Source organism: Leptonotus elevatus, chromosome 3, assembly GCF_054856555.1.
Source record: "Leptonotus elevatus isolate MCC_2025b chromosome 3, RoL_Lele_1.0, whole genome shotgun sequence".
Lineage (NCBI taxonomy): Eukaryota > Metazoa > Chordata > Actinopteri > Syngnathiformes > Syngnathidae > Leptonotus > Leptonotus elevatus.
In genome coordinates, this window is record NC_141241.1 from 29,324,054 (window position 1) to 29,350,443 (window position 26,390).

At 38.8% G+C, this 26,390-nt stretch overlaps 1 protein-coding gene and 1 long non-coding RNA gene across 2 annotated transcripts in view; one reads left to right on the forward strand and one right to left on the reverse strand.

Annotated features, from left to right (window-relative positions):
* The first annotated feature begins 584 nt into the window (after positions 1 to 584).
* Positions 585 to 26,390, forward strand: part of cemip (cell migration inducing hyaluronidase 1) — a 217,928-nt gene continuing 192,122 nt past the window's right edge. Inside the window, exons 1-2 of the mRNA XM_086071134.1 lie at positions 585 to 730; positions 1,258 to 1,322. The gene's annotated coding sequence lies outside the window, so the exon portion shown is untranslated. The remainder of the gene's footprint in view (positions 731 to 1,257; positions 1,323 to 26,390) is intronic.
* LOC147178129 (uncharacterized) lies at positions 24,969 to 26,189 on the reverse strand. Its single transcript, XR_015094311.1, has 3 exons — positions 26,100 to 26,189; positions 25,901 to 25,974; positions 24,969 to 25,142 (listed from the first exon to the last, which is right to left on the reverse strand). It is a non-coding gene; the product is annotated as an uncharacterized LOC147178129 (long non-coding RNA).

The window sequence follows — 26,390 nt, forward strand, 5'->3', positions numbered from 1 at the left end:
TTCCTTGGTGTCCTTCAAGCACTCCATAAGTGTGTTTGATTGATTGTTTAGAATAAAGCAGTCATGAAAATGAAACATACTCAAAACATATAAATACACAAACTGATGAGTTGAGAATTCATGACATTCAATCACTCACTGGTTCTCCACATGGTAATGTGGAATGTGCTCATAACCAGCTGTTTTGTTGCACATCAGGCAGTTAAAAAGAGCACTGCAGTTTTTTCTGGTATGCAGTCTGCTTAAGTGGCTGGTGCCCAGCTGTCCCTTTTTAAAATGAAAAAACAAAAAACAAAAAAACATACAAACAAAAAAACAAAAACGACAGCCTAGTTTTTCACAATGTCAATTAAAGACACCACCACCAAAAATTAGACATTCAAGCAAGAACGTTACAAATAACAAATACTGATCAGTTATTATATGTGGACGCACTACCGCACGCAAACTCATACGCGCACGCGCGCGCGCACCCACACCCACACCCACACGCACCCCCACACCCCCACACACGCACACACACTCAAACAAGCGCCTTCACAGACACGCGGTGGGCGTGTCTTTCCTCCTGCACGAGTAAATAGAAGCGCGCTTCTGTGCTCCCTGGTCGAGAAATGACAGTGTCTCTTCGCTCCGGTACCGGCACCAGCAATTGCACATTTGCTCCATCACTTCACGGCTTCGAACTGTCAGGTTCAGAGATCCGGCACAGGTTATTTGCCACCTTTCGGTAAGAATGTACCCCTCTTTAACCCTTGTCGTTATGATGGTTTGTATCCAATGACTGTTACTCTTTAACACATCCTGAATATAACCAATTGTGTCATATGTCCGCTTGGAGCCACAAGTGTGCTTTGTGCTTTGTGTGTGTGTGTGTGTGTGTGTGGGTGTGTGCATGTGTGTGTGTGTGTGTGTGGGGGGGGGGGGGGGGTGCGTGCGTGTGCGTTTCACGCTCCTCGGCTCTAAAAATGCGGGTCTCGCTGTCTGCTGCCTGGAGGTAGCTTCGGTGTCATTAAGTGGGTAGTGAATTGTTGAACGCACTGTCATGCTAAGTTTGACGAAGGTAGGTTTGACACTCACCGTGCGTGCAAGTGCGATTTAACTAAAATTACCACTGTATAGTGCACAGAATGTTTCGCTTGTGCCTAGCATGGTATTCCCTTATTCTATTTAGAAATCTAAGCCATATACTAATAAATAAATAAATAAATTGAAATGCTTTTGATTTATTGGTCTACTGTACTGTTGTGTATGCAGTGCCCAGTGGCTGGCTGACACTAGAAGTAACAAGTGCAGTCTGCAGTGCACCCCACAAGTATAAAGTAAGTGTTATTTTCTCTTCTTGGCAATCAAGCAAATGAAGGGCTTCAGTCTTCTTGTTTTCGGGAATTATCTTCCCCGCCGTTTTAGCCCACGTTTCCTACTCTTCTTACTGTTTGAAGAAGATAAAACAAAAAATGTGGTATGTAAAAAACAATGTCAGTAAATAAAATACCATATGGGATTAAAGCAAACAGATCAGTCAACAGAGTCTAGTAGTCTACAAATAAAAAATAAAAAATGGCTCCAATGTGTAATATTGAATCAAGAAAAAAAAGCTTCCCTTATACAAGAGAAAGAATGTCATATAGAGAATAAATAACGCTGCCATATAAAATGAAGTTTTCAAGTAAAGTATCAAAGTAAAATAGATGGGCATTCCCTCCAACGATATTCATATTGATCAAAAATGTAATTTACAATTGAATGCTCTTACAAGAGCACAATCAGTGTTTATTTGAACAAGTTTGTGAACATAAAATGGGTCATAAGGACATAAAGAAACCAATAAACAAATGTACATTAAAAGAGATAAGACGTTTTACACAGTCACAAGAGATATTTACCAAATGAAGTTAAATCACCAAGATTAGGGCAGCTAACACTGTACTTCCTGTTAGTACTCTTATTTTGAAATGTGTTCTCACAACTTCTGGTGCACAATACTGAGCTGACATGCAAACTTGGAGAGCAACTGTAATTGTAGGAGGCTTTCCTATCATGCTTTGTTGCTTTTACGAGTAACACTTGTGATTGTGTTTTGCCTCTTTTATGTTATTTTTGTACAGTAAATGTTTAATATAATTATATGGTTATTATTTCTATTTGTGGATTCAAGTTTTGCTACTTTTGATATTGAATTATTGTAACTCGGTGACACCCTTTGTAACAAAGGCAGGCAGTCAGTGCTATATATATATATATATATATATATATTATACTGGCCTGTAATGAGTTGTAGATGTAGTTACAGTTGATTGTACTGGCCTGTAATGAGTTGTAGATGTAGTTACAGTTGATTGACGATGAGACGTGACATGGATACTCTTTATGTATGGGCTGATTTCAAAACGCAAAACGAGCGATTGTGAAACAAATGTGTTGGCTCCTCCCCGCCGATTTGTGGCCTGAAATATAGGGCTGCCCACCGGGAAATGTCCCGCCCCTCCAGATAACATTGTATTATTGTTACATTTCTTTTAGCATGATAATACAAATACACATGTAAAGACATTTTCATACAGTTTTATCTTTTTTTCCAAGCATGGCAATGTGATACTACACAAGTGACGGAAACCACAGCTGGTTACTCTTTTTTAGGTCAGATTTGTCACTAAAGATTCATTCTAACTTTTGTGGCTACACAGTGAGAAATGACAAAAAATAGCACCCATGCTAACAATAAGCTTCCCCAGTTGTGTGTCTTGACCCTACATGCTGTAGCCAAGCATGTTCCTTCTCAGTCAGCCCTCTGCTGCAGCAGCAAGTGTCATTGTGTCATTGGTCTCCTCTGGAATAAAATGTGTGTTCAACAGCCACATGTTAGGAAGTAAATACATACCTTTACTCTTTTTAGTTTTTGTGTGTTAGCGTGTATAGTTCCAACTGGTGATTTCAATTTGGCAGTCAATTTGCAGTTTCCCGCTATACTATTTTTAAATGGAAAACATCACTAGAACAGAGCCAATGAGTTGGCCTACTACACAGTGGAAAGGCGCCCTATTAAAAGTGACTAGGATTGCACTAAAACTTGCAAATGGTCCATTTGGAATAAAATTACATGGTACTGTAATATGGAAGCAGTTCTTGGATGAGACATTTCTATCTTTTTCAATTCAATAACATACTGCATTTACATGAGCGCTGCACGATATTGGAAAAACATGCAATATGCGATATAGTTGTGGAATATAGCGATATCGATATTATTACGATATTTAACTCATTCACTCCCAGCCATTTTCACTGAAACAACCCCCTTCGCTCCCGGCTGTTCTACTGGATTTTGACTGATTTTGCAAAGTCTGCAGAATATTCTGTTCTACTGCTATAAAAATATGGATCCTACCAAAAGAAAGATTACAGTCTCTTCTTTCATCAGGAAAAAAGTATACTTGTATCTGTTTCCGTTTTGCAGCAATTAGCATGAGAATAGAGCTAAGTTTCATCATTATTCACAAACCTGTTGAAAACACTGGGAAAAAGAGCTTTGCAACATAGCCCTGGCTGATCTCTTATACTCTGCTGCCACCTGCTGGCCGTTTTTTGTAATAACTACCATTGCTTCAACTGTTCTCTGCAGTTCTTCTATATGTTGTAGCATTAAAAAAAACATTAACAAAAAGGTATAAATATGTCTTTGGGACACTTAAAACATTTAAAATAGAACATGTAGATGATGACATAGAAATGTTTTTGGGTGCTAATGAGTTAAGAATAGGGTTGCGATATTGACCCATGCAATATGCATATCGCAAAGACATGCAATACGTTTTTATAGCTTTATAGCTAAGTTTTATAGCTTTATAGTTTTTATAGGGGGTTGCTTCGGGGGTCGGCTAGCTGCTTGCTACATGCTAGCATTGAATATCAAGGGTTAAATTAAGCTCCCGTTTGAAACAAAACACCACAGTCATGAATGTAGCGATTTCCAGCCAGTTGTAATTCTGAGGTCTATTTTATGTATCAATTTATGTATCAATAAAGACTCGGCAGCGATGCCTTTGTAAGCTAACGGCAGTAGTCATCATGAAACCTGAGAAGCTTTACCCGGCCTGTTGTATCGCTAGATGGATATGACGCATATCCCATGATGCGCGCCGTAACCATGGACGCAACTGTAACCATGGACGCCGCCATATTGGTGTAGCGTCGCTGGGAGTCTGGAGGTGCTCCCATCCCAGCATGCTTTGAGGCGCTAAGGATGGAAATAGTGTTTACATTTTTTTTGTTTTTTCAAATTTTTTTAAATTAATTATTAGTGATGCTATCAAGTTCGCTGTTATGTGGTGATTTTAGTTTTCCTGTGACACAGTGATTGTGCATGACGTGGAATAATGAATTGCCTACATTGTGTGGCTTTGAAAGCGAAGGTAAGTGAGATCTTCTGCTTATAGAAAGCAAATTGTGAACTGTTCCACACTGGCTTGTGAGCGTCACGTTGGGTTTGCGCTCATGAGGGGGGACAAAAAAAAGAAAAATAAATGAATGAAGGGACCGAACTATCAAACAGATCGGCTTTATCGGTTTTCAAAAAACATTCCAGCCCTAATATATATATATATATATATATATATATATATATATATATATATATATATATATATATATATATATATATATATATATATATATATATTAGTGATGCACCGAAAATTAAAATAAAATTCAAGCCGAAAGAACATGGCCGAAAGAGGATGTTGTGGTGATGCAAGCAAAAAAAATAAAAATACCCGCTGCAAGCAAGTGTCTGTTTGAATTAAACACCAAACACGGGAGTGAGTGTCCGCCTCTCCGTTTGTGAGTACCGGAAGCTTGATTGTGCACACCGGAGAAGGAGAGGGTCGCTTGGTAAACTATGTAAAAAAAAAGAGCGGTGCCGAGTACTGCAGTACAGGTGAGCCACTCTTTCGCCTGCAGCGCCTTCCTTTTTTTCTTTAATGAGACCCTCAAGTGCTTCCACTTTTTCACTTGCATTCTGGTGACCGTGCTAAATACTTTAGCTAATGTTAGCACTATTGCTATCAACAGTTTTAAACAAGTAAACACTTATCACTATCTCTGGGTGACTACAGATCTGTACAGGTCTCCGTGTGTGACTTTGCACTCCATTCCCAAAGCCGATTGGCTTGTGCGAAGAAATTAATAAATTTTTAAATGTTGGTCAATATGTGAATGTCCCGATTTTAAGTGCGCCGCACCGTGTCCCGCTACAAATAGTCTACAAATGCGTCATCCGCACCGCACCGCACGCATCCGTGCCCGCCGGTGCGAAATACTGTACATTGACTATAAAGTGCAATTGCACCGCCAGAAAATGCTCAGTTGCTCACCCCACGTTTGGTGTTTAATGTACCATTTGCCAACATGTCTCTGATGTCTGTGGTGTGGACGCATTTCAATTTATATTGTGCTTTTGTTAAAATGCCCGTGCTAAATAGGCCTAAATATTTTATAATAAAATTATTGATGTTAAATTAATTATAATAAATGCAATAATAATAAATGTGTTGTCGCTGCAATTCAGTTTGTTTATGTGGAAACTTGTAGTTCAGACCTTCTCAATGCGTGGATTTTCAACAGTGTAAGCAGAGAGTGACAGTTAGTTTTACAGTGTTGATAGAGTAGTATTAATTTTGCTAGCACCATTCCACAAAGCCTTGCACAAGTCCTCTGGAGTCTTGGTCATTCCGTCATTAATGAGGCTGACATTAATACAGTCTTATGATTTGTGTTTCTTTCAATGTTTAGTTTGGTGTACAATCTGTTCAAGGAGCGTGTGGTGTGTGTGTTTATAGATCTAAATCATCTTCCAGATGGCAAAGTTAAGAAAAATAGGGCTGGTTGGGTGATAAGCGCGTTTGAGGATGAATGTGACCAGTGCAACTTGATTAATATTTATTACTTTTGGATTAATCCAATTCCAGACATGTTAATGAGGACAACATAAAAATAAATATCACTACAATATATATTTGTATACAGTGGATCCCTTTATGCCTTATCCCTTGCATGGAATAGTACTGCAAATAGCAAAAATCTGTGCAAAACTGACACCCATTGAAATGCACATTTTTATACTGTATATTTATAGAAAGACAGACAAACAGACAACGCTGGATGGATGAGTGCGGATGGATGAACTTATTGATTGAAGGCCATGTGAAACAATTGCCTAGTTACATGAGGAAAGCTGATCACCTCACAAGCAGACAGCTAGACAGACATACATCGCTAGAAAGCAATATTTGTGGAGGTATCTTCACACAAACGCGCGCACACGCACGCACGCACGCAAGTGCGTCCTCACACACACACACACACACGCACACCCCCCCCCCCCCCCACACACGCGCACGCACCCCCCCCCCCCCACACACACACACATAAAGTATGAAACTACATGGTTACGGTGCGTGACGTCAAAGAACATATGTTTAGTCTGCAGGGGCAGTACGGTTTGTGTCCTCACTTATCCATGTAGATAAATTGTTTTCTTGGGTTGGGAGGGGCTGGTGCTTGGAGAGCAGGAATGAGCAGGAATGCTCTGAGGTGGGTGAATGGAGGAAAACACCACGTTGGCGGTGTTTTTAGAGAGAAATTTGCATTTTAATATGGTTTCAAGCAAACAACAACAACTGATTTTGCATATGGGCCCCTTATATTAAAGTGTGCTTTTTTTTTTAAACTCAATTATATGTATTGCTGCTGGAATTTCTCCACTGTGGGATAAATAAAGGTGTATCTTATCTAACCCTAACCTAATTCTAACCCTACAATGCACATCAGAATATATATTTACTGTATACTGTATTGACAACAAAAAACATTGCATTTGTTATATGGTCCTATGTTCATTCATTTGTTTATGTAGTTATAGTAAAATCTTTTACAGTGTTCCCTTCTATAAACTAAAAAAAAGTAAGCCTGCAAGTGAGGAAGGAAATACTTTTTATAAAATCCCTTCCTGCTTACTTTGAAACTTTTTCATAAAAGCAATATGAAGAACATGACTTTTGGCAGCTGCAAAGCTCAAATTTTCCAGTCTAGGTTGTAGTTTCCACTCATGCAAACACACATAGAAAGACAAAGAGAAGTCCTGGCAGAGGGCTGGCATGAGGGATGAGGGCAGACAGCCAAATGCCACATTTTACTTGACAAAACCATCAAGTTTTAAAGAACATATGAGTTACTTCTGGTCAGGCCTGCGGGCTGCTATTTGTGATGCCCGGTGTTTTAAATATGAACAATAACTACTGCACTGTATAGGAGGTTGCATGGGCAGAATTCAAAACTAATCTTTGAAGCATCTGTCAATTTCTTAATGAGATGTGAAATTGTTAACAGCAGTTGCTTGTCTGTCTCCACTAGCTCCACATATCTTTCCCCTAATACCATAGGGCAATAAACTAAATAAAAAGTGCAACACAACCTTCATGGAACGCTTAATGTAAAATAATTCATAGTATATATATAATTGTGCTTGCTGTATGTTTGACAGAAAAATATGTTTGAATCTCATACCACTTGAGGTACTTGAATACAGTAATTCAGTAACTGTTTACAAATCTTAGTACAGCCGACTTAACATTGAGATCAATCAAAATGATCTGTACATACACAGTACATACTCACATTATATAGAACCAACACATCCATTATTCATTAAATTAAATCTCTCAAATTCTATGACCTCGACGAATTTAAAACAGCTCAAATAATGTACAATGTATGTACAATAATCAGCTTTGCCACAGTATTCAGAAGTTATTAAAAATCAAAGAGGGGTGTTGGTATGAGTTAAGGAGCACCAGTGACTTGAAACACCCCCCCAATAAGAACAAACATAAAGCAAATGCGTGTTTCTGTTAAAGGGGTTAATCTGTGGAACAATTATTAAACTGGACTGAAAAAATGTGAATCAATTACTGCATTTAAAAAGAGGTTTAAAAAGATAATGATACAAAAATATGTAAATGAGGTATAAATGTAAATACATTTGTACGGGCATGTATGTTTATATGTGTATATACTCATGTGCCTGTATGGGCTCACATATATCCAACAATTAATATTTGTGAATTTATTGTATTGTATATGTAGCGCTTTACTTAAAGTAAAGTACCACTGATTGTCACGTCTATCTAAGTGGGATGAAATTCGTTCTCCGCATTTGACTCATCCACTGAGGAAGCGCCGAGGAGCTGCAGGGGCTTGCGCTCGGGGATCATTTGGTGATCTAACCCCCCAATTCCAACTCTTAATGCATTTTTATGGTCTTTGGTATGACCTGACCGGCGATAGAACCCATGACCTCCCAGTCTCAGGGCGGAGACTCTACCACTAACCCACTGAGTTGGTCTGTCTCTCTCTCTCTCTCTCTCTCTCTCTCTCTCTCTCTCTCTCTCTCTCTCTCTCTCTCTCTCTCTCTCTCTCTCTCTCTCTCTCTCTCTCTCTCTCTCTCTCTCTCTCTCTCTCTCTCTCTCTCTCTCTCTTTTGCGTATATGTAAAGAATAAGGGCTTACAACATACCAATATATCCGTGCACTAAGATAAACATGTGTTGTTTATTTTCTATTCTTCAATTATTTTGTTAGTAAATAAGAACAACTTATTAGTATATTAACATGATATAAGTATTAGGGAGTAGGACTAGATACGTTTTTGTACTTCTTCCTACTCCTTTTGAACATGTAAATTATTATACGATTGATGAATTACTTTCTTTCTTTCTTCATTTTTTTTTTAACTTCAACTTGTATTTTATATTTGTAATGTGTTTACCGGTATGTTTATATGTTCAATAAAACCAAACTAATACTTATAGACTAAGAACAATAAACAAAAAACAGTTTAACATATTACATATCGGTAGATTAATATTTGGCCAGGTTTGTTATTACAAGTAATTGTCCCCCCCCTCATGTAATCTCCTAAAATGTTATACTTTAGTGTAATGTCATAGTTTAAGATTTGATTGTTGGTGCACAATAACCCTTGCCTTTGCCCGTCATATGAAAGGCCTCCAAACAGAGTCTAAAATTTTTGAGGATGGTTGAATAGATGGAGACACTGAAAAATAATTGCTATCATATCTCCTCATCCACTTTCTCACAGCGTGCCCCGCACTCACACCCGGAAGTGACGTGTAAAAGCTCATTATAAAGTCGTTTGGAGTTGACTGGTAAAAACATTGCTGTCATTTTCTAGCAGAAAAGTCATGTCATCATCATTGCTCTCTTTTTTTAATTAATTTTTTATTAATTTTTATTTTGAATGTGGATGAGTATGTGTGTGTGTGCGTGTGTGTGCATGTGTGAGTGTGTATTCATTAGTTCACCTAAAACCTATTAAAAATCCCATACCGTTCACCTAAACCGAATACTTCAGAATCCAGCTAGAGTCGTGAGGTTGTCAGGAGACCCGAGGAAGGATCAAAGAAAAGAAAGGAAAGTGAAATACAGCACCGACCAGACATTACCTACTACCCACCGAGTTACCAACCAGAGTCTTTCACCAACCCCAGAAACATCTAAATTCCAACAAATTAGGGAGACCTCAAGATACCAAGGGAGAGACTAAGGAAAGGAAGGAAGTGCAGATGAAGCAGAGGGAGATCCACAGACACCAGCCTCCACCGATTCAGCGACCAGAGGAAGAAGCAGATTGTGTTTGAGTTTCGATAGATGCTGGTGTGGTGGATCTGGCATGCATGAAAATATCCACCAAAAAGGGGAGCCGTCGACCCCTGCTAGGACAGAGCAAGCGCAACACCTCAGGGCCCCCCAGGCCACGGCAGTGCCAAGGGACAACCCCCGGGCCTCGCAGGGGCCACCGGCCGGAGAGCAAACCCAGGAGCCAGGAGTGCCCCCCATCCCAACACGGCCCGCGCCCCCAACCCAACGCAGCAGGACGGGGCACGGCAGGCCCGCCAGGCACCCCACCGGCCCACAGCCCTCGCTCCATCATACAATGACGGCGTAATTAATAACGGTTTCTTAGCGTCCTAAATTAGCGATTGAATATGAGTTCGGGCTAGCGTTGGGTTGATGTTGGTCGCAGCTATAATGTCAATAAAGTCTACGATAAAGAAATCCTAAACTAAAAGGGAAGTCACGCTAGCCATCATGCCACAACGTGGGCCAACCTCAAAGTAAAAGTCTACTAAGGCTATTTGATTTGCTGTCATTGTATTATTTGGTAAACTTTATTTAGAATTTAGCCTTGGGCGGCGTGTTAAGTTGAGTATGTTTCCGCTTCCTTGACGTGATTGGTGCCCACTGTGAATGTCAACTGTGATTGCGTACTGTTGTTTTTTTCCCACCCCACCAACTAATCAGCGGATTGTGGGCGATCCGAACAGTGGGGCCTGACCCGAACCGACCACAGATCAATGACGATCCGTTGCACCACTACTAATTGGAAATAATTTTGAATCTTGTCTGGGAAATAGCAGGTGAATTTGTTCTTTCAAAGGTTTGCCACCCTACATTACTGTTATAGATGGTACAGCTGTCATAGTTTATACAACATGTTAATGAATACCTGTATAGCTCAATTCTGATAAGTTATAGTCACAGAGCAGTAGGAAAATATAATATAGTAGCAGAGGAAATGGTCTCCAGCTACATGTATCTTGGGGTAGATTTTTCTGAGGACTTTACCTCTCTATTTCAACTGGAAGCTGCAACATGCCGGACTGGGGAGCTGTGTCTTGAGGAGCTTCAACAGATGTGATGTGGAGGGTGTCTTCAACACCAGAATCATGGTGTGGCACAGTAGCTGCAGGGCTGCATTTATCTGTGGCGGGCTGCCACATATGTATTTCGTCTGCTTCTAAGAGATGACCAACATTATTTGTCAATTTATAACCATTGTATTAACTTTTGTTTGCTGCACAAAGATGCTGCTATGCTGCAAATGGGCATCTGCTAATCGATACTGCTTTCCTTTGTAGTACGATTCTGCAAATGCAGTACCTCGAATGACTGAAGTATCAAAAGTATAATGTAATTCTGAGAATCGATCTTGGCAGCATCAGCTCAAACAGTATACATTCCCCAAGCTGCTCCAGCAGACGTAATCATCACAACACACATGCCAACTGACTACGAGCATGGTGATTGATGTATTTTTTCCCCTCCATGCATATTTTAGAGAGAATAACTGTCCACAATTACAAGTTGTGTAACTTGTCTTTGTGAAACAAATAAAGATATACGCTGTACATGCAAACGCCATAATGTGATGACTTTTCTTTAAAACACTCACAGCTTTCAAATATTTCATCTATGGTTAATAATACCATCAAAAGATTCACAGAATCTGGAGAAAATCTCTGCACTTAAGCGGCAAGGCAGAAAACCAACAACCCTGTGACCATTGATCCCTCAGGCAGAAATGCATTAAAAACCAGCATCATTGTTTCAAGAATATTGTCATGTAGGCTCAGGAACACTTTAGAAAACCATTGTCAGTTATAACAGTTTCATCTCATTATCTACAAATACAAGTTAAATCTTTACCATGCAAAATGAACGTCATAGATCAACAACACCCAAAAACGCTGTATCTTTTAAGGACTGACGGCAAGTGGAAAAGTTTGCTCTGAGTCCACATTTCAAGTTGCTTTTGAAAATCATGGACGTCGTGTCCTTCAAGCCAAAAAAGAAAAGGGCCATTTCAATTATCAGCACGATGTTCAAAAGCCAGCATCTGTGATGATATGGGGATATATTAGTGAAAAGGCCTAAAGCAGGGTCACCAACCTATTTGACAGTGAAAGTTACTTTTTGGTTTCTGATTAATGCAAATAAATGAAATACATTTGCTGGAATCAAAAAGGCTTCGAAAATATCTATAAAAATATATAACAAATAACACATCCGATGACTGTATTTTGGTGAAATGATTCAGTCGTCCGGTAAGCGTAAACGGTAAATGTTCTGATCGGATAGCTTCAAACCCTCCTCCATGTTTTCCTGAATAATCAGCAAGTTTTATACTAAAATAAGATCTGTCATTGTTAATGTTGCAAGGGGTTTTAACCAACTAACAGTAAACAAGTACAATGAAAAAAACTAAACCATAATTTTTGACCGTGTGTCCAAATGTTTTCAAATGTTTTGTGTTTTTGTACCTTATACCTAAAAAAAAGAAAAGAAAAGAAAAAAGTACAAATGTACAATATATCATCTATCGACCATTCCCCCCCCAGACTTCACAATATCTCTGAATGAAATTGTGGTTCATGACTGTGAATGTACTCATGGGTGAGGAGGGAAACCTTTTATTAAATTTTGAGGGACACCGGGAGCCAATGCAGTGATAAGATAAGATAAGATAAGATTCACATTTCATTATCCCACAGTGGATAAATTCACAGCTTTACCAGCAGCAATACACATCATCACACATCATATATAAATAATATGTATCACAAAAAATACTTATGTAACCTATAGTTAAATAAAAACAGAGAAACACAGTAGTGCACATAGATGACATCATCATCACATTTGTTAAATTTGAAATTAAAACATCACATCACACCACATCAATGGTCTACCGAGAGTAGAGCTGATTGTAAAGTCTAACAGCAGCGGGTAGGAAGGACTTTCGGTACCTTTCCTTGTTACAGCGTGGGTGAAGAAGCCTAGCACTAATGGTGCTCTCCATGGCTCAAACAGTCCCACACAGGGAGTGGGAGGCATTACCCCGGATAGATGACAGTTTTGTCACCATTCTCCTGTTGCCTACCACCTCTACCGTCTCGAGACCGGAGCCCAGAACAGAGGGAACAGGATGACGAGTACAGGTGCAAACAAAACCAAAACTAGCAAGACAGGACACAAATCCAAAACAACAAACCTAAGCATGATATACACAAATCATAACAATAAATAATATTTGCTTTATTTTTACATTTTTTATGATCAATAGGAACAACATTCATTGTGTTTGTGTATGTGTGTGTGTGTGTTTTAAAGTGCTCTAGAGATAAAGAGAGTTGAAATGGTGTAAACCTGGCTTTAGAGACTTTTATTGAATTGACTCTTGAAACACTATTCTTGTTTTAGAGGATGTAGAGCTAAATGTCAGTCGCAGCCAAGCGTTATCTATCTTTCCCGCATTTGCTAAAATGAGAATGATGATGAGAAAATGAGAGAAAATGTGAGGTCACTGAACATGTGTATAAAGCTCAGAATTGTAATTAGCTCTCATTTTAAGGTCACAGTGTGAAGGAAACTAAGAATAGTTAAATGTTAGTTTATAACCAGTATGACTTTGACCCTTAGTCTCATATGCATCTTACAGTAGATCTCCCTGATGAGGATATGTATAGCTTGTTAAGTCAGTTACAAATTACTATTGTATATCATATTTTAGACCTAAAATTTACAAGGTCCTTTTTTCCGCAAACCTCATCATCATAAGCTCTGTAACTTCCATACAAGCTCGACATAATTTATGCTTGTTGATTAAATATTTCTTTCATAAGTTTTATCTCGATTGGCTGGTAAACAGTTCAGGGTGTACCCCACTGTAGCGATAATTGATGTTGTCTTTTGGACGAATTAGTAATTTGATCAACGCTTGAGGAAGTCGTAATTCCCTCAATCGCTTATAGGGGCACCACGTTCTGTTTACTTTCAGTTTGGAGAAACACAACGTATAAAATCCAAATTCTCATTTATTTATTCATTCATAATCTGAAGTCGCCACATTCAATGTTCGTGGTTCTTTGTATTACTAAAATAATTACTAATCCACTCGGACACAAGCACGATTGAGACTGAACTAGATTAAAAAAAACATGCATCTATTCACTCCGGTTACACATACAGAATCAAAATACTGCCTACCTATCATACGGTGGAAAGAAAAGGGATACAAATAAAACTAATAAATATAAGATAGGAATAATTTAACGAGGTAGAAAGAAAAGGTTTGACTTGCCAAATCTGTGAGATATTTGAAATGGAAGTTGCACCAGCGATATGTCAAATTAGCTATGAGACGTGCAACTTACTGGAGTGAGTTGGATGGAGTGAGCGGAGGGGAGATCGGTTGAAGAAAAAAAAATGCTTCCAAAAAGGCAAGGCAAAAGAAAAAAAAAAAATTGTTCCACAGTCGGACGAGGGGCAACACAGCTCAGCTCAAGGTGGATTGGGTTTTCAGGCACGGTCGGGACTTCAGGACAAAGCGCGCGAGAAGATCCGCATATCAGCTGGCTAAAACCCGCTACTGAGGCCGAGATCTGCTGCGTCCCGAGGGAGACCAGCCGTTGAACCAGCTCTCGCCGCGATGGGACACTTGGAGCAGGTGCTGGTTGACGCACGGGAATTGCGCACTGCCCGTCCAAACTGTGGTTGCTGGGTGACACACGGGGTCACGAAAAAGTTTGTCGCGACTGTGTCGGCGAGGTGGGACGAACACAAAAAAAGGAAAAAAATATGAAAAATTAAAAAGCCCCCCAAAATGTGTCAGGAGGGCGCACGCCTGGATTTGGTGCACGGCGGCAGCGGTGCGATCGCCAAGTCCGAGACACTTGGTCGTTCAGGGAACGTGGTTGAGGAATGTGGCACAGCACCGGGTAGTCCTTTTGTCAGTTCGGGTCCAGACGGAGGGGAGAAAATGGAAAATAAACAGGAACAGCGGCCGGAAAACGAGAGAGAGAACAAAGTTCGCGCCGGCTGTTTTAAAGTTGTGGGGCGTGTTCTTCTTCTTTTGACTCGACTCAACTCCAAGACTTTTTAAACTCCAAATTATTTAAAGAATTAATAATTAAATTTGGTCAGGCTTGCAAGTTAAGTTCTTCCAAGCAAAACATGTTATTGTTACACATATCAACTAATAACGCATCATGAGATCATTTCGTTCTTTCTGGAGTAACTAAGAACTCTCTTGATTTACCATCATCATTCAGGTTGAAATACATATGACATTCTTTTCCAAACAAAAAAAACCCATACATGATGTGAAACATTCAGTTGTGCATAAATTCACTTGTATGTGATGAATTTCTTATGTGAAATGTGTAAGATTGCTTTGTGGGTCATCGGTGTTCCATGTGAGGGCAGTTCCGATCGTCCCCACTTGAAGGTGCTCTGGTCTCATGTAACTTTCAAGAACGCTGGAATGTGACTGACCTGGATTTCATTGGGCGATCTGGTTCATTTTTATTTATGACTCTAACAAACAAACAAAAGGGGAGGAGATGGAGCTTTCCGATAAAATACTTTGGTGCCATAAAATCGTGGTTCTGGCTGGTAAAAAGCAAACATTCACATCCTGGTGACATGGCCGGTGGTTGACTTCAAAAGGGTGGAATCCCTTTTGGCCGTCTCTGGCTGAGGTGAAAAAGGGGGAGAGCTGAGACCTCTCGACCCCCACCCCAGGTTGACCTTGCGCATATTTCCAAGAGTGAAATGTTTGAGGGAAGGGAGAAACAAAAATTGAGGGTGACTGGCAATATTCGTTACACCACCTACTGCCCAAAGCCATCTGGGATAAGGTCCAGCACCCCCGAGACCCTTGTGAGGAATAAGCGGCTCCGAAAATAGATGGATGGAAGTTTTATCTCAACTATAGTGGCTGATCAGATAGTTGGATTATCCACTACTCATAAAGCCAGTTATTTTGTGCATAGACATAGTGTCTATGTTAACAGACTTTAGTGATTTAAAGATGAGGGGTGAATGAAGCCATTGACCTTTGAGGTTCCTCAACATTATGTTCATTATTCCACAACAGTATGTAGCAAGGCAAAAATTGCAGCACCTCTTCTAGTTATTTGTTAGAAAGTATCACTAATTCAAACCAAGCTTTAAAATCAGTGACTGATGGTAATGTTTAAAAGGCAAAAAAATAAAATAAATGGAAAAAGAAAATATGTAGAACATCTTAGGTATGCACCCACTGATAAGGTGTGTTTTGTTAGTGTATAAAATAAAAGGCATTGGGAGAGAAATTCTCAGCTTGTGTAAACATTTCTGAAATGCCAGAAACAAAAAACATACATTATGTACATCTATTCAAGTGTGCAATTTTGGAACTTCTGAATGATCTAAGGGCTCTCTTGGAGCCATTCACGAGAAATAGTTTATTTTACTTTGTTTCTCTTGAACTTCTCTCAGCTTTATCTTTTCAAGTGTACTGACCAAACTTTTAAATGTTACACAGGATGGGCACGTTCATCCCATGCACTCGGAATTGGCTTTTATGGAGTTAATTGGTGGCTTCATTAAAATTGTCGTAATAATCTATATGTTTTCTTGTTGTTTACCTCTTTCACTAACACTTCCTTCTTTGTGGTGGTCTCCCAAATTTTCCATGGTGAAAACCTGGTGAGCTACCTAAGCGCTAAACCCTCTCTTAAAAATGTCAGTCTCAACCACTTTTACAGCTACTGACAACAGAATATCCAATCTGTTAGTGAGTGAACATTCAATTCAGCACCTGCTATTTGGTATCTTAGTAAAAGCTAGCAATCTTAGTGGATCACTCGCAAAACACATAGACAGCTCAACAGTGCACGCAGACTGCGAGAGTAAAGATGCAATTTAGCACCTGCTATTTGGTAGTATTAAGTAGCAGTATAAGTAGGAAATCAGGCCCATTGTGAGTTATAGGCATTTTTGTGACATAACTATGCTTTTGGAGGAATTCATTGCCTCATTTATTCATTGGCTCATTCATTTATACTACCAATTCTGTCACAATTTTGTCTCCATTTTCAGCCAACAAAATATGATTACTATTTCTATTTTCAAGATAGTTCCTGTTGTTAATAAAAAAGTTGTTCATTTTTTTTAATTTAAGGAAGAAGTATCTGAATGCTTATAGTGTGCTTATGTGTAAGCTTCTGTTGCGGCAAGCATGCACCACTAGTAACATATTGGAGAACTGAGCAGCTTGCATTCATATCTTTTGACTCATATCTTCGACAAGATTGCTGTTGATTGAATATATCAAAGTCAAGTGCACTGACCGCTGAGCTCAAAGCCTGGATTGCTAATTCAGAGGCCAGCACTCTCGTGGGTATTCCAAGGAGTGAAGTTTGACATACATTGTGTCACAAACACCTTCCTCGAAATCCGGGTAATGGCACCATTGTCCAGCCACACCCGAGATTCAAACCCACAACGCAAACTGTGTCACCAAGTAGAAGTCTTCTGAATCCTCAAACAAGGGTTCTGGCTGCTGAGTTAGCAGATGACTGAACAGTGCAAGATTGGAACCGTTTCATATTATACAGTACATAAGACTCGAACTAGCAGCATTTTCATTTCACCAAACGCAGACATCCTGTACTGCACTAATGACTAGTGACCGGGCAACAATAGAAAATAAATCATGCTTCATTGTACAGTCCAAATAAATGAGAACATTGAGACATCAGCAACATGTTTCTGAAAGCTTAAACATTGATAAATATTTTACAGAGATTTGCAACAAATGTCTGAAATTAGAGAAAGACAGTTTGTGCAGAATGAAACATTGCTTGGAAAGACTTTGCAAAAGTATTTCCGAAATTAAATTTTGTGGTGGGAGGAGCTGTAACAAGACTCACTCATGTCAGTCTTAAAGGCCTTTTCATAGATGGTATTCACATGACCTCATGTTACCCACATTGTGTTCCGTTCACGGGTAAAGGGAATGTCGAATGTCGTATGTGAACAAAGGAGTGTCCATAGAAGAAACACATGGAAGTATAAATCGAAAAGATTTCCAACCTACAAAGTCTACCAAATTGTGTTCTGACCATTTTATTTAAGGTAAGATTGTTGATTGTTGAAGATGTAATGCGATCGTGATATGTATATGTGACCCGCTCTGGCTAAAAATAGATCAAGTGGTTGAAAGTTTAGATTTTGAGATTCCTCCAAATACCCTCTCTAGCACCTTTGCTGTTTTAATAGATTTGGACTGATTTTGCAAGGTCCACAGAATATTCTGTTCTATTCCTGTAAAAAATGGAATCTACCAAAAGTAAGACTAGAGTCTTCTTTTATCAGGAAAAATAAGTATATTTGCATCTGTTTCCATTTTGCAGCAATTAGCACTAGAATATAGCTTTATGATAGTTTTATCATTATTCACAAATCTGTTTAGAACTGTGGGTAAATTAGCTTTTTTCAACATGGCCCTGGTTGATCTCCTTTGCTCTCCTGCCACCTGCTGGCCGTTTTTTGTAACAACCATTGCTTTAAGCCACCTCTTCATTTCAGAAGCTGTATCAAAGCCTTCTGTATGCTCTAGCTCTAAAAATTTAGAAATAAGTTTTTGGGTTTGAATGAGTTAAGCACTTTAAGCTTTAAGCACCCAAACGACAGAGTACGTTTACAGAGAAGCATAATATATGTATTGGCGACAAAATTGAAATTATTCAAAGCCCATATGAGATGTGGGATGTGCGTTAGAAATAAGGGTAAAATACACTGAAGGGTGAAGGCAAAATGAAAAAGTGTTCCAAAAACAGAGGCGTCATCATGTGGTGCGGTGCCATACTATGGATCAAAACACAGATGCAGAATGTAATATTGATTCGGATAAGATGAACATGTGGATACAAACAAGTATAAATTAGCCACACAAAAAAATATATTTTGTCTCATAGGAATCCATAATGAAATTCTGATACTCGTTGCCTTTTTATCCTCCATTCCTTTTTTTTCCCCTTTTTTTTTGAGAGCTCAGTATTGTTCATTCGGTAATTTTACCGATTTGACATGTCATCATCATTGCTCTCTTTGTTTGTTTTTTGTTTTTTTATTTCATTTTTTAATTTTGTATGTGCGTGAGTATGTCAATTCCTAATGCTGGACGGCTTTTTCTTTAGCCTTCAGGTTTAGCGATCCAGGATATCCCATTTCAAGGCGAGGAACAAGTCAGGGTGGCTGTCGATTGTGCTTTGGAACACCTGAATGAGACCGCAAAAACAATATGACTCAGTGGATTTTATACTGCACAAACTCAAATTTTTAATTTTTTTTAATTTTTTAAACCTCTCCAAATAAGAAATATATAGTCACAAGTATTTACCAATAATAAAGTGAGCCTCAAAAACCCTGTCAACATCAGTCAGAATCAAGGTTTTGAGCTTACAGGTTTACCCTCCTAATCGCTCGCAGCCATTCCTTTCTTTTTATCAGGCCCCCAACGGGCCATACAATTGATGGCACAACAAGAATGAACCAACTACCTCTCTTACTCCTCCTCCAAAACCATAGAACTACATGTAAAACATGCTGTTTCTTGCCACCCAGCTCCTGTGATGCAACGCGCAAAACATAAACGACGTCACACAGGAGTCTCTTATAGGTTTAAGATAAGTTCACAGATAAAATCACTAAGGAATTATTTTGACTTCTCTTTTTATTGCAGCCATTGTAGATACAGCTCATAACATTTGTATTATGGCTTTTCCATATTTAAATATTTGATAGTCAGAGGAAACCCTAGTTTGGATTTTCCAACACTTTCAACCAAGGGAATATTTGGGCCATTTCTCCAGGAATGTTGGAGTGTTTAAAAGAACTGGCTTCAGTCTGACATTCTAAAAGAAAGGACAGGGCGATCTGAGGACACAGTGGATCAAGCTTTTCAACTTCTCAACTTGTTTTTACAGAGAACCTGCTTTGATTATGGAAATACTGTTTGCAAACAATCATTCACCCATTTATTTTCTATACATCGCTTCTAGTTATAGATATGTATGTCATTTTATTACATATTACTTTACTGTAATTTACTATTAAATGAAATGTTCCAGCGGCACGGTGGCTGACTGGTTAGCACGTCCACCTCCCAGTGCAGAGGACGTGAGATCAAGTCCGGGCTTCGGCCTTCCTGGGTGGAATTTGCCTGTTCTCCCTGTGCTTGTGGGGTTTTTCTCCGGATACTCCAGTTTACTCCCACATTCCAAAGACATGCATGGCAGGTTAATTGAACACTCCAAAATTGTCCATAGATGTGAGTGTGGATGGTTGTTTGTCTCTGTGTGCCCTGCTATTGGCTGACAACCAGTTCAGGGTGTACCCTGCCTACTGCCCGAAGTCATCTGGGATAGGCTCCAGCGCCCCCCGCAACCCTTGTGAGTACAAGCGGTTAAGAAAATGGATGGATGAAATGTTCAAACATTGATGAAAAACTACAATATATCTTCACTTTTTACATAGTGTATGCACATCTGCCTTTGCTATTTGTACATTCACAGTGTGGTATGGTATATAGTACAGTAAAAGTGCAGAAGCCAAATATAATTTGTGGTATCCTTCAATATGTCTGATATCCGCAAGTATTTACTTTTATTTGTCTGTGATTCTGTGATACACCTATTTTCTCATGTACCTAATAATAAATTTTAGGTGAGCCAGTTGAGATGTTTATTCCAAATGTTAGATTCCTTTTATTCACCAAGCATTAGACTGTTTTACAAGTGATAATCAGTCTCTTTCAGTCAGTCCTGATATATTTGACCTGGATGCCAAGGGCTACTCTGGGGAATTGCTGGCTCACAGACTTCATGGCTATGATTAAAAGTGATGTGTTGGATTGTGGCACTTTGCATCAGCCTCTAAGCGTCTTTGCTCTTTCACAGTTCTATATCCTTCAGTCTTTAAAGATTTTCAATCCCATTCATTTTATCGTAGTGGCCTTTTTACTCATATTACAGTTGCTACTTCTGCTTTGGCAAAACAAAGTTACTCCAGGATGATTTTTGCATTAATATATACTCTTTAGGTCCTTCCTAGTTATGAGTTTAATTTGTTCCGTGACCACACCTGTAACCCGAAACATTCATAAGTTATCTTTCCTCATTGGAATGGATGGAAATGCCATTAATCTTTTCCAGTCCTTCCAAAAACAAATGCAATCTGTTTTTTAATGTGAAAAATATGACTTTATGACATGGTAACTACATATAATACATCCATAACACAATGATCCACTTTCCTGCATAAGCGTAATATGCATAAGCATTAAACACCAACATCTTAACACAATGACCACAGGACCCAACCCAAAACACTCTGACCCATGTGACTATGACCCAGTGACCCAACCCAAAATACAGTCATAACAGATTTAGTAGGAATATGATTAAATTTGATATAGCAACAACATGTAAAATGTCTCCAAAGCCCAAACGCTATACAGGTTTATTTAATGTAAAGGAAAAAAAAACATTTATGCTGATTTATACCTGCTGTGGATCTCTCATGAAAGACAATTCGATAGGTGTCTCGATACATGGGAGGCGATACAATTCAAGAATGTAATGATTTTAAAATGAATTTGGTTCATTATATATATATTTTTTTCCAATTCTAATTTTATTTTTATTTTTTTATCTCACCCCTGCTCTTAGGTCACTGCATTATATTAGTTTACCACTAGATGGCCCAAAAAATATACACACTGGCCCTTTAAAGGGTTTTAACAGTCAACTGCAAGATCACATTATTTTTTCTCTCAAAAAACATATTCTTGTAGGCCACACAAAATAGAGTTTTGTTTAATTTTGCATACAGAGGTGTTACCACTAAATATCTGTCGTGTATACTGTAAAGATTTTGATACAGTCTTGTACCAAATGTATGATCCATTGCAGTGCAAGGCATTACTAAGTCAGACAGTTGATATTTGAGGGTGTTTGAGGCCGTATGTATGTGTGGCATCCCTCAGTACTCCAGACTCAACTTCCATGGCTTTAGTGGTTAGCAAACACTATAAATAGCTGTGATGACTCAGAAGTTCCCATGTTTTTTCACCAAGTATAATTTTATCATCGGTCCATGCAGTCAAACATATTAATTTTGTTCTCAGTGAACTTATTTTATTTGAAACTGAAGTTTTTATTTATTCATTTTTTATTTGTTTGCTGTTGTTTGGAGGAGTGCCTTGATACATTTGATTGGCAAGAGATGTCAAAAGACAGCAAGAGAATGTTTTGAATATGACAAGTATGTAAAAATGCCACAAGCATTACCAGGCACTAGAAAGTAAATTAACACCTTTGTGTCCACTTTTTAGTTTTTGGCATGTTTAGTTTTTGGCATCCATCGATGGGTTTTAGCTGAGATTACCATTCATTGTGGGAATGCTGTTCTATGGCTGGAGTGTTTTCCAGTGGTTAAGGGAAAGGACTGGTGATCAGTGTAGCTGGGTTCAAATTCCGCTTTGACCACTCTTTAGTACAAATGCAATTCTGAATGATCATTGTCAAAATATTACACAGCCATTACTTTTGATGTCATTCATCATTATAGTTATTATTCCATTCTATATTCAAAACTCAAATTCAATGCAAGTTCAGTATGTACTGATGTATTCACTACAATTATATACGTCACAGATTCTTCTATGGCAGCAGTGGTTCACTGGTTAGAGCAATTGCCTGACACCACGGAGGACCTGGGTTCAATCCCCGCTTGGATAACTCTTCAGCTAGTGCAGCGAGCACCTTAGACATACTGCAGTTCAAGTGTTCTTTTTATTCATTTATCTTTCAACTACAATTAATTATTTGTAATTTTCTCAGAATTTATCTTTCAATTTACTTCATGAGCATTCAGCGCAGTATTCAACTATTAACATTCAGCTATTCAGCATTCCCACACAATTTCTCCAGACAATGCACGTTGTCTAGTTACATAATAATGTTTCACAAGAATTCTACATTATTGTAACTGTAACTTCAGATTTCACTTTTGTAAGTATTGCATTTGTATGCAGTACCTGTATTACAAGTAAGATTTGGCTTTAAAAAAATTATATAACAATCCCAGTTGTCCTTCAGCCATATACTTAAGGTATGCATCATCTCTACGCACATGTTTAATATCTAAATCAGGAAGAGGAAGTGATTGCGTTGTGTTGAGTGACAACATTTATCTTTGCTCTGAGGAGCAGTGCATCAACTAGTGGATTACCTGCTGTGCCTAGACACATTAATCCACTGATGGGACCTCTGAATGGTGGCTGCACCCCAAAAATTTGTCCCATGCGATGCTGAGGTTGCTGTTTCTGGCTGTTTAAACCACAAATCTGTGAAATGTCAGCGGTCTGTGTTGAAGGAAAAGAGCAAACAAAGTGCTGTTTCATAACCTTAAGGAGGGTGTGTGTAAACTGTGTGTGATATTTCAGGTCAAACGGTGTAATTTAAGATTGCATTGTCTCTGTATTTGTTAGAAGTAGACAAAACCACAGACACTTTATTTCCCAGTTGTGCTATGTCCGTGCTGTATTTTATTTATTTTTACATTTGACAACTTTCTGTCCTGTTTACATGATGCCTCTAATAATATTGGGAAGTAATGAGCTCTATACAAATCACAGTCATGGCCAAAGGGAAACATTTAGTCAAACAGGTTGAGGTGATTTGAACGTAATTTACTGTTGAAGTCTTTGATTATAATGTCACTGCATTTTAGTTATTTGTGTGAGTAAGTTCACCTAAGAGGTCAGCTGCTAATATATGGTAACAGCATTACAAGGTCTTGGCATACAGACCGCTTATCAGTCCATAACACTAAACCCTTCTGGTACAAGACACAAGTAACTCTTTAATTTTGGAATTTTTATTTTCTCAAAAACATTCATACCTTTTCTCTACTTTCAGGCAAGTTGAAATGTGTGTGTGCAGTGACTTGTCATGTGGAGAACTCTGGAGTGATTGCAACACCTTTGAAAAGCGAGCAGTTGCATTTTGGTGCATGTGAACATTTGTTCATTTGATCTTGGGATTCATAATTACTTTTAAACCAATCTATATTAATTTTGACCCAAATATTAATGAATTATGAGATTGGATTGCACAATTGGAATGTCTGATCATTATTATCATTTAGTCTTCAAACAAACAAACGAACAACCAAAATAAATAAATTAATTGGATTTTTGTTATTTAAAATGAGTGCAGACTTGTCGCCAGAGCCCACTCTTAAGGGGGACCCCAATTATTATCAATACACTACAGACAACATTAACTTGCCCCATACATCCGGATAAATTCATGTAGCACTGCCGTGCATCCATCCATTAAATGGCGCCCGCTGACAAGTATTATCATAGACAGTCTTTGCAGTACATACACATACAGTAGACAGCAACACCGTTGTGAGTACGTTGACGCCACAGCCATATTTGATGAGGCAAAGTGAAACAATTTGTAAAGATGCCTTGTTCACTTTCTCTTTGGAGATGTATCATCAAGCCACAACTCATTGGATTAATAAGGAGCCATTACCTTTGATTGTATTATCCCATTCTAACTCAATCTTACTATTTATTTGCCGATTTAATGGCAAATACAATTGCCACATTCAATATCCAATCCAGCGGATGTGCTGACATATCGCTTCAAACGGGACACCTGTTTGAACAGTGTTACAGCAGAATTAAAAAGGAAAGCAAAATCCAACCTCATTTTAGATGCCCAAATGATGTGGCTCCCGTGGTTTCTATTTTCAAGTGACTCTTTAGCTGCCGACTAATGTAGTATGTCACTCCTCACTTGCCCTACGCTGGTTGTGTGCCCCAGCGTCCATGGAACTCTTTATTTCATACTACGTACGTACATGTTATCCAGACATGTCTTGCCACAGTACACAAGACAAAAAAAAAATAACTTGCAGCTTCACTTTGAAAAATGTACGGACGGCAACATTGACGTATTTGTCGCGTATAAGCCAGCGTACCTAACATTATTTTCAGTAAGGCCGTGATTGGCTGTTGCAGATAAGACTGGCCATCAATCAAACAAAATCACACCACTATTTCTTCATATTTTTAATGTCTTAGTGATAAACAACTCAACATTAGTATTTTAAAACACAAAAATAGCTACTATTAAAAATATAAAATTATTAAAAATGTTTATTTATTTCTATGCTTCAAATGGGGGGGGGGGGGGGCATAATCATCTTGCTGGGCGGGCATGGACCCCTATGGCCCATCCATGGCGGCGGGTGTGGATGAGTAGTTAGCACACTGGGTATCTGAGTTCAGGCCTTCCTCTGTCCTTTATGCCCTGCAATTGGCTTTCAAACCTTCTTGTCCAGTCAGCTGTAATAAGCTCCAGCTCACCTGTGACCCTAATGAGGATACATGGTAAAGAAAATGGATGAGTATGGATGGGTTAGTTAGTTAGTTAGTTAGTTAGTGAAAAGGTATGAATTGAGTATACAGTAAGGCAAACTTGACTCACAATTTCTCTTTGATGACCACATTAAATTAATGACAAAGAAAGTACCCCACCTGCAGTGGTGTAGTGGTCCTTGAAGAAAGTGGGTATACTTGAAAGTTCCACTTTTTTTTTTTTTTTAAGTAGTCCAGAAAACCGTCCTGTTTAAGATACATTGACGTAAGAAAAATCCATAATTTTTACTTGCTCGCAATAATAAAATTATTTAGCAATTTGTAGTTATTGCTGGTAACAAAGGCGGCCAGAGGCGGGCGTGTCAATGAATTTTGAGCATCTGTCTTTCGACAATCATCAACAGTCAGGACACCCTTCAGTCATTGTCAATCCGTCAATAATTCAAGCCAAATGGTAATGTAATTAACAATCCGTCATTTGTCATTCCCTCAGCAAAACGGACGTCCGCCATGGCATCCGTCGTTGACTTTACTGGCGGAACTTCCGTCAATATTGACGGAATGCCCACTTTTCCCCCCGACCTAACTTTAGCTCTATGTGCTAGGCATTACTGGCACCTAGTTGTAGAAACCGCACACTGCATAACACACTTCCAATTTTAAGACCACCACACAAAATTAATCACCATTAATAAAGTACATTTCATCAAATTATTATCTTAAACAATCATCACGAATAAAAAATCCTACTTACACAGAGAATTCACTCTGCCTTTAGCACATTGAGTGCAGAACGGATTGACGTCAATATTGACGGAATGCCCACATCTGATAAATAATGTAAAACAATATTTAGTGAACAATGAACAAAAATTTTGAAAAACTATTAGATCTCAATATTGTTTTAGGCAGAATCTTAAAGTACATATCTCCATTCTTGTGTTTTAACTTACTTTAAAATCAACTACAAGCCTAGCTACTAAAACAAAACTAGATCATGTAGGTAAGAGTGTAACCGGCCGTGCCTATTGCGGGGATCGAAACAACACCGCAAGTAGTCTCTGGTGTATGAGCGCGATGCACTATGGTTAAGCTAAAACTCCGGAATGCTGACGGCGCTCAGGACATTATTAGAAGGACCATTCACCCTGTCTATGACCCTCCCTACTCTGCTTACAATTGGCTCATCAGTTCTTATGCAAGTTAGCCAATCTAATCAGCAAAGGCATCGCCTACCAGCCAAT